Genomic DNA, 8,736 nt, shown 5'->3' with positions numbered 1-8,736 from the left:
CTCAGGGGTCTTCTTGCCCTGGGCCTCACAATGCAGATTCCCGATTTTCAAGTTCTTGGCAAACATCAAGAAAATTTTACTCTGTGGAGTAAACTACCAACCTCGGTTTTTGCTTCCCAGCCCCCTCCCCATTCCTCCAGGAGACGCAATACACGGCTACACCACCAGGGGGCAGCAGCGACCGCCCGTGGAAACTCAAAGGACAACAGGGACTGGGTGGGTGGAAACCTGAATCAACCTCCAGCTGTTCGGGAGAAGCCCCTCTTGTTCCCGGATCAAGGGCCCCATAGACAAATGTTCAGCGACTCATTCGTTCCTTTTTCAACTTGTTTATTGAGAAACAACCATGTTCCCGCCTGTGAGGAGCTCAGTCTGGAGGAGGTGATGGGAGTTCCCGGGACCAGTGAGATCAATTTCGAGACCACAGCTGAGGGACCGGGAAGGTTGTGTTTGTTATATTGGCTACAGCACGGAGGGCGAGCCAATAGACGCTGGAGGGGTGCCCAACTCGGGCAAATGTACCACAGCTGGAAAACCTTCAGGTTTTCAGTGGCGATAAGGGAGACAGGCCCAAGTGGTTGTCAAGGTAACGGGCTAAATCAGGGAGGGCCTAAGTGCTGGTTGAAGGGGGGAGGAGGGCTGCAAAGAAACACAACAGACAAGACTCAACCGAGTCCTGTCAAGGGGAGGAAGGGCTAGGCTATCTCTTAGTGGCTCATGAGGGCGGCAGAAAAAAAAGTAAAGAACCAGGACAATTTCCATTGATATGCCAGAGGTGGTGGGGTTCCTCAGAAGAAGAGCAGGCCATTGGAATAAAAATGGTACAAAGAGAGGAAGATTTGGAGTAAGTTGGGAACCGCTTACCTTTGCAGGACCCCAGGTTTCTTCTCTGGGGTGTCTTTTGGCTTGGCTCTTGACTCAGGAGACTGACTGGCTGCGTTTGCCAGTGGGGAGAATTCACTTCTAAGAAAAAGAACTTGTTCTACTACGTATAACCAAGAGAGGGCTCCTGGCTTCCCACAAATTCCCCAGCCCTGCATCTCCACTCTCCAGCCTCGGTGACAGAGCAAGTCTGCAGGAAGCTGCATGGAGGAAATGACGAGAAGCGAATAGTTCTGGCTCCGGTGGGTTCAGGCAGCACACTGCCACCGGTTCCAGCCTGCCTACCCACCCAGCTCCACCTCAGCAGGAGGCTGGCAGAGCCCCAGCACTACCAGGCCTAGAGTGTTGGATCTGGACTCAGCTCGTGGTGATGGTGGGGCTAAATCTGTAGCTAAAAATACCTAGGAATCCAGCCAGCTGCTTCTGAGAGCCTCCTCAGAGGTCAGGCAGGGCCAAGCCGGCCCAGCTGAGGAGATACACACACTCACCCACTCAGGGTGGCTTACTCCCTCATCTGCAAGATGTTCTGGGGGGCCTGGGTCACTCTGATTGTCCAGGAATTCCTGGAGAGCATAGGAAAGCAAAAAATTCCTTCCACTGGTTCTTGCTTCAAAACCCCTCAGGGAGCTGCCAGGTGGTCACTGGGAAGACTAAACCACAGATCCAGGGGAGCAGAGGCACACTAACGGCAGTCGTTCAGGACAAAGTACAAATTGGGGTGGGGGAGGCTGAAGCCTCCACTCCCCTTTCTCAGAGGCTCCATAAATCAATTATTGAGCTATCCAAATGCAGATGGTACAGATACGAGGTGGAGATAGACTCCAGCTAGAGCCTAGAGATAAAGTAGAGGGGTGAAGCCGGGCTGCCTAGGGTGCAGGCTATCTTATCTACCTAACTCGGCAGTCTCCCTCCAGGTCTCAGCTGCCTAGCAGCAGCTCTAAGGACTGAGCGGAGGATGGGCAAGTCACGTCTGGAAGCCAGGCTGAAAATCAGCTAACGCTGGTGCAGAGGAGTGTACCTACGGTTCTAAGCTGTCACTAGGGCTAGTCCGGGCACGGCAAGACCGTCCTCCATCACACGAAAATTTTAGAAATAGCTCAAGAAGTTTTTGTTTAACGTTCCCCTCCTGGTTCCCTACGGCAAGAACTCGCCTGAGGGCACGGAACAATCGGAGAAAACACGGGGGGCCGGAGAGCGGTGATGGCGGGTTTTTCGACCCATCTCGGTTGCTCAGAGAGTCTAAAAGGTCATATTCCAAACTTGGGCTCCAGGCCAGGTGGAGGAGCCGGAAGGGGCGGGGACACTGGAATCTGTGTAGTAAAGCTAGTCCAGGCACCTCCCGGTTCAGGCAAGCCTTCCGCTGGCGTGGCCCTCTCTCCGCAGGCCAAAGCAGCCCCGCCCCAAGCTCAGTGGGTGACCAGTAGGCGTGGCACCTCTCGGGGCCAGGAACAACAGCAGGACAAACTGCCCCACCCTACTGCCCAGGGGGTGATAAGGGTGCCAAAAAAGGAGAAAGGGAGGTGAAAAAGCGTCAAGTAGCGACAGTCACAAGTTGGCCCGATCACTTCCATCTTCCCCTTTCAAACACATCCCAGTTTAGCGCCTAATTGATCCCTAAAGCCTGTAGCCCTCAGGGGTACAGCTGCTACATCGCGACTTAAATCAATTAGTTTGCGGCGGGAGGAGATAAAGACCCCAGACCCAAGGACTCTAACCAGAGCCCGTGGGTAGATCAAGTGTATTAGAAGGCTTCTAGGGTATCTGTAGTACGAACGAAATCAACTTAGGAAAACGCTTTTCTCCCCTCCCCCCCAATTGGGGTGAGGAGTTCGCCTTCCCAGCATAAAGCCGGCTCATCCGCAGACTTCATGCCTGGCCCTCTGTACCGGCAGGAGCCACAGGACCATTGTGGTTCCTTGTTACCAGACAGCTCTCTGGCAGTGATAAAAGCAGACAGCTGGCACGGGAGGGAGCCTAAAATAACCCAGACAGCTGGGCAAGGGGGTGTCATGGGCCCAGGCTCTGGGCTGAAAATCAAGACACCTGGAACCCTGTCCACGTTCTGTCTGTCGTGGCCTCATAACCTTGGGTGAGACATTTCTTCTCTTGGGGCCATTGGTGGGTGGCCCTTAAAATCATGACCCAACCAAAGAACAGCTCATCGAGCCCGGGAACAGGCTGGACTCAAACACTGGAAGAAAAACAGGGCTGGCTGCCTTCCCAAGCAGAGCCAGTTTTCTTTCTCCTTTGCCTGGAGGCTCCAGCACGTGCTTCAGGAAGTGGGCTGGCGGGGAGGAGCCGGGGAGACAGCCCAGCCCCCACCCGCGCAGCCAGCAGCCACTCCCAGCAACAGTACTTATCACAATGGAGGCCAACTGGTTGTGAGGTCAGAGCAGGCGTCTGGCCCCCTTAATCTCACTTAATCCTCCCACCAACCTTTTCCAGCAGGTATTGTGGGCTTTTTTTTTTTTTTTTCCTCCACGGGGGTGGGGAGGGAGAGAGACACTGGTCCAAGGTCACTAGCTTGGGCCACATCTAGCCTACAGTTGCCAGGCTTGAAGCATCCCTGATTCAAGGCACCAAGACACCTCCGACAACAACGCAGTTCGGAAGCCTTCCAGGCTCCCTAACCCACACGTCAGTACTCACTGTAGGGGTGAGGGGTAAAGGGAAGACAAGAGGCTGGATGCTGAGGCCCTAACCGGGGAAGCCAGCAGGATCCGCGGCACCTGCGGCCAAATGGCTTATCAAAGTAACGTAACGAGAAACACACTAGGGGGGCAAGGGTCAGAGATCAAGGGCCACACGGATTTCAGCCGCGAAGCTTCCTGCCTGGGAGGAGGGCAAGCCAACTGCTAGCCACCAAGCCGGGCAACATCCCAGGTGTCACTTACTAGGAATCTAGAAACCTGACAGTACCTGGGGCCTTGTAAGAAGTGCAAATTCTTAGATGTACTGTCTAAAAAGAGAAGAAACCCGAGAGACAGGCACGGTCAGGGTCAATGGGTTCCACCACTGACTTCTGATGCCGGTGCAGTTGGGCAGACTCTGCTCAGAATATGTAAGGTCATTACGGACAGGTTAAGGGCCAGCCTACTTTCCTGTCCAGCTTTGACACATTCTAGACACCAAGCTAGCAACACCTGGCCTTGTTGACAGGAGGATCCGGGAAAAGGAGAAGCCAAGGAAATCTTTTCTCCCGGGAAGCTGGATAACACTTCAGGTCTTTGGTTCTTTGTCTATCCAGCAAGCCAGACATCAGAAGGTGGCTCATTTGGTCACCCCAATGGGGTTCAGGAAGACTGTCTGAAGCACCATTGGCAAGTCTGACAGCAGTCTCTGTCTTCAGAAGCTTCCAGGGCCCTCCCACCCACCATAAAACACACCACTGGGAAATACTTCGTAGTCCTGCTCTAGTAAGCTGCTAAATTCGGCAAGAGAATCGCCCGCCCTAAACGCCCGACAGCAGAAGCTGACAGGCGGGGCTGGATGGACCCAGCAGGCCGCCCATTTCACACACACAACCGCCACATCAGCCACATCAGCGTGGGGGAGGGGCTGCAGAACCAGCCCAGCGGGTTTGGGGATCACAACCAGCGCTTCGAAGGCCGCAGGTCAAAGCTCCCAGAGTCAGTTCTCTCAACTCGGGAAAGGGCTCTTACCTACCTTAGTGGGAAGGCTTGTCAGTCAAACTAGGCCTGCTCCAGTTGTCCAGAGGAAGCAAGGAGTGTCTACTGTGGGGACAACACAGACATTGCTCCGGTCTCCGGCCAAGACCTGTAAATTCGGACGATCTGTTAGGGCAGTTCCAACAGTTTTGTAGGTCAGAGAATGGGTTGGCCAAATGCAAACCAACAGGGTCTACCACATAGAGAGGGAGCCACAGAAAATGCTGCCCCCCTTCCTCAGCTGACAAGGCGGCCCACACTCTGGAATGGGTGGGGGTGGGGTGAGGGTGGCTGAGTCACTAAAGTTCAGCCCGGGAGACGAGCAGCAGGAGACGACTCATCTGCATTTCCAAAGACCCGCCCTGTCCGCATCCCCTCCCCCAGGAAGGCCAGGATCTAAGGCTTTACCCTGGGGCACGGTCGCGGCGGGGGGTGTGGGGGATCCCGAGGGGGAGGCCCCAATCGGCTTTCCCAGGCCCCAGCCCTCCCCCCTTCCAAAACACACCTCCAACCCACAGAGCTGGGTTGGATGGAGGCTGTGCCCCTGGCGTCCAAGTGAAGGGACTCAGCCTCGGCGAGGGCCTCTAACCCAAAGTGGGGACAAAAAGGGAGACCCGCCCCTCCGGCTCGACAATCAGAGGACGACTGGGGGAGGCAGGGGTGGGTCTCCTGAAGCCGAGTGGGCAGTGAAGGGAGGCTAGAGCCCTTGGCTTAGCCCTTGGCTACTACTGGCTCCTGTTCCGAGGCAGAACGGCAGGCAAGGGCAGCCAGAGCGAGGCCTCGTGCCCGCGTGGGCCTTGGGAGTCCGGGGCTGCAACGGAGATCGGGGTCCTCAACCCGCCTCCAGCGGCTCGCCCTACCCGGCCTCGGCTTCCCCCGCGGCCGCCACTGTCCGAGCCGCGCCCGGGGAGGGGGCTGGGGGGAGCGAGTCGGGAATTATGGTGCGCGACGCCCCCCCCCCCGAGGCCTAAGGTCCCCCGAGACCCGTCACCAGGATCGCGGGCGCCGTGCCTCGCAGGCTCTTAGGGCCCGGTACTGCCTCCCGGCTCCCAGCGACAACCGGGGGAAAGCAGGATGGCGGAAGGAAGGAGGAAAGCCGGCCGCCATTAGCCATAGCAGTAGTGAACGGCCGGGCGGCTTCAGCTTTGGCTCCAACCCGACCCAGCCCTCGGCTCGGCTCAAAAACCTGAAAATAAAACTCGTGTTTGGGAGGGAGGAGCGAGCGCGGCCCGGAGGACAAGCAGCGCCGGGCTGCAGGCGGGAGAGATGCTGCGTCATGGTGCCAACATGGACGCCGGCCTTTTGTCCTTTTTCTCTTTGGAAGAGCAGACGAGCCCCGGAGCCCCGAAGAGCTGGCTTCCGGGTGCAGAAACACCCACAATCGAATGGGAACGAGACCTTAGATTGGGTGGGAAGGTATCCTCGCTTTTTCAGCCCCTCCATCTCCAAAGCACATGAAATTTCTTCTCTGCCACCAAGGTTCAGACCTGAGGCGAGCCAAAGGAACTAACGCAGACAGCTCCATGGATGCCCCAGGGTACTGGGGACAGGCTCTCCTCGCCTTTGGGGCAAAAGAGGCACAGGGGTATGGAGAGTCCTCGTCCCCTCACCCGCCCACTGCAATCGGCTGCCAAACTCAAGCTCAACCCCAGCTCCCAATCATCTGTAGCCCACGGCCTGCTCAATCGAGTTCCTCGAAGGGGGCAAAATATACTTTAAATTGTTTTTTCTTTTTTAATTTTAGTTTTTTACTTACCGGCTCAGCCCGGTGCCATGGAGTCTAGAAGAAAAAGCTGGGCGGTGTTTTTGGAGATGTTATTATAAAAATAAGGTTTTTTTTTTTTTTTTGAGGGGGTATTGTTTGGTTGTTTAGTTGAGGTAAAAATCTGGGGTTATGGTGTCCTTTTGTTGTTACCTTTTTGTAAGTTACACTCATGGTATTTCTGCTCCTTCCACGACTGCAAACTTTCCAGGGTTGGGCTGGCAAAAAGGCGGCTTCGCTGAGGACTGTTTACTGCTCTGGATTTACCAATGGTGTGATCATCATTAAGAAACAAAAGGCAAAAACACAGTCAAATCAAACAAAAGGCAAAATAGCTCACCAGCCATCCCAACCGACAGAGAAAATACCACCGAGTTAACGTAGGTGTTTGGCTTGAACCGGCTAGGGCTTTTTGTCCAGTTTTAATCTAATTTTCAGTGACGGCTTTCAGTTTTTTTATACAAAAGGTCTTCCTTTCTTTCACCCTCCACCACCCCACACCCAAGTCGAGAAAAACAGCTGTTTTTCTTCAAATAGATCGATTTTCAAAGAAAGTGTTAAGAGCTACTGGGAAGAAATCTGAATAGCAACTATTGCTGTAAACATTTTTTCCCCCAAAAAGCTTGAAGCTAAAAAAATCGTATTTTTATAGAAGCAAAGGTCTAAAAGCATTTTAACTGACTTACATCAGACAGAGACAAAGACAACACATGCAGATGAAGGTTCCGAAAATTCAGTTCATCTCAGGCGACAGTAACACGAAAACTCAAGTGCAGTAAGGACAGAATGGATTGGGTACTTACAATGTAAAAGGTTTTTAGAAAACTTAACAGTAACAACAGCTCACAGATTTTTGTTATTGTTGCCATTTCGCTACAACTATACATTTAAAACATTACCTTGTTAAAAAAGAGTTAATAAGATGGTCAGGCTTAAGTGTTTAATAGAGGAAACTATATTTAAAAATTTATTGTTCAGTCAAGAGAATACAGATTAAGACAGCTCCAAGCTCTCCCCTCCACCCACCCAAGAAAAAAAGAGGAAAAAAATTAAATATGTCATTTACTTAGGTTTTTTTGAATTCAAAACTGTTAACTGCTGACATTAATAGTGTGCTATGACCTAGTTATACAAGACAAAGATGGATTCCAAGTCATAAGGAAAGATCCAGATCTTTTTAAAAGGTCTTCTTCATTCTTCCAAGTGTGAGTCCTTTGGCAAATGTTAAACACATTCAGGCGTCCTGAACTGGATGGTGGAGTCAAAGGAAAAGCATTCCCCATTTGCAACAAAGGAAAAACCCACTTGGCCATTTAATTCCATTGCAGAAAAATGGCTCCCCTCATCTGTTGGCCTCTCCTTGGAGTCTGATGAAGGATGTTTTGAGATCAGCGTCTAATAACTCAAGCCCTATAGAAGCCGCGTGCTGATTGGCTGCCGCGCCCTGCCGCCCTGCTCCAGCCAATTACCTACCCACGGCCAAATTACAAACCCCGAAAAAGAGCCCCAATATGAAATACACCACCACGAAGCCCCGGCGAGGCGGCTGCTTCGCCTCGGCAGCCCAAAAGAGAGACCGAGAGGTCTGCAAACAGATCCACGCGAAAGCCGGGGAAGCCTCAGAGTTGCACTCACAAAATGGAAGCCGAGCGCTGATTGGCCGCCGCCACTCCCGGACCTTTAATAAAGAAAGGGGAAGGAAAATGATAAATGCAAAAAAGGGGACTCTCTGTCGCTGGTGGCTGGAGGAAGGAGGGAGGAAGAAGCATGTGTTCAAGACAATCACTGGGCGATCCCCTCCAAAAATAAAAACAGAGAGGAAAAAAGGAAAAAAATAAAGAGCTATCTTCCAGTTCCAGGCGAGGGCTGTATCCTCCCAGGAATGTGAAGGCTAAGGTGCTTCCAAATCTTGGTTTCCCCTCCCCAGCACAGCTCCAGGGAGGGAGGGGGTGTGCGGGCCGAAGAGGAAGCGGGATCGGAGATACCTCGATTGCAACTCGTTTGGGGTCGACGTCTGCCTCCCTCCCCAGGCTCCTAGTAGTCGAACACACACAATCACCCCACTCGAAACCCAGCCCTTTCGCCGAGCCTCCACGCGTCCACCTCCGGTCTGGGCAGTTTAGAAACAGTTTGGGAGGCCCTGGGGGCGCACACCGTGGAGTGTTCCGTAGCTCGAAGGGTAGCCCCAGCCGCGGGGGAGGTAGAAGCCGTGGAGACCCCCCTCTCCCCCGCCAGCCGAGCCCCCCACCTCAGTCCCAGCAGAATAAATAAATTAAAAGGCCTTCCCCCCGGGGAGGGGGGGGAGGCAGTGTGGGAGCGCGCGAGTGAGGGGTGGGGGGCCGCTGGGGCCCGGGGCTTTGGCGGCGCAGCTGCCGCCGCCGGGAGAGTGCCTGGGGAAGCGGCGAGGAAGGCGAGGGGAGGAGG

At 53.8% G+C, this 8,736-nt stretch overlaps 1 long non-coding RNA gene across 11 annotated transcripts; it reads right to left on the bottom strand.

The window, feature by feature from the left end:
- Window positions 1–313: 313 nt before the first annotated feature.
- LOC148002323 (uncharacterized) lies at window positions 314–8,712 on the bottom strand. Of its 11 annotated transcripts, none has more exons than XR_015634815.1 (6): window positions 8,298–8,712; window positions 7,948–7,990; window positions 6,466–6,569; window positions 4,549–4,659; window positions 865–963; window positions 314–639 (listed from the first exon to the last, which is right to left on the bottom strand). It is a non-coding gene; the product is annotated as an uncharacterized LOC148002323 (long non-coding RNA). The 11 variants fall into 11 exon arrangements; XR_015634823.1 differs by having other exon boundaries at window positions 314–427; XR_015634822.1 differs by having other exon boundaries at window positions 865–960.
- Between the last annotated feature and the right edge of the window lie 24 nt (window positions 8,713–8,736).

Source organism: Rattus norvegicus, chromosome 12, assembly GCF_021556685.1.
Source record: "Rattus norvegicus strain SHRSP/BbbUtx chromosome 12, alternate assembly SHRSP_T2T, whole genome shotgun sequence".
NCBI lineage: Eukaryota > Metazoa > Chordata > Mammalia > Rodentia > Muridae > Rattus > Rattus norvegicus.
Note: the sequence above shows the minus strand (reverse complement) of the source record. Positions and strands in the feature narration are given on the sequence as shown.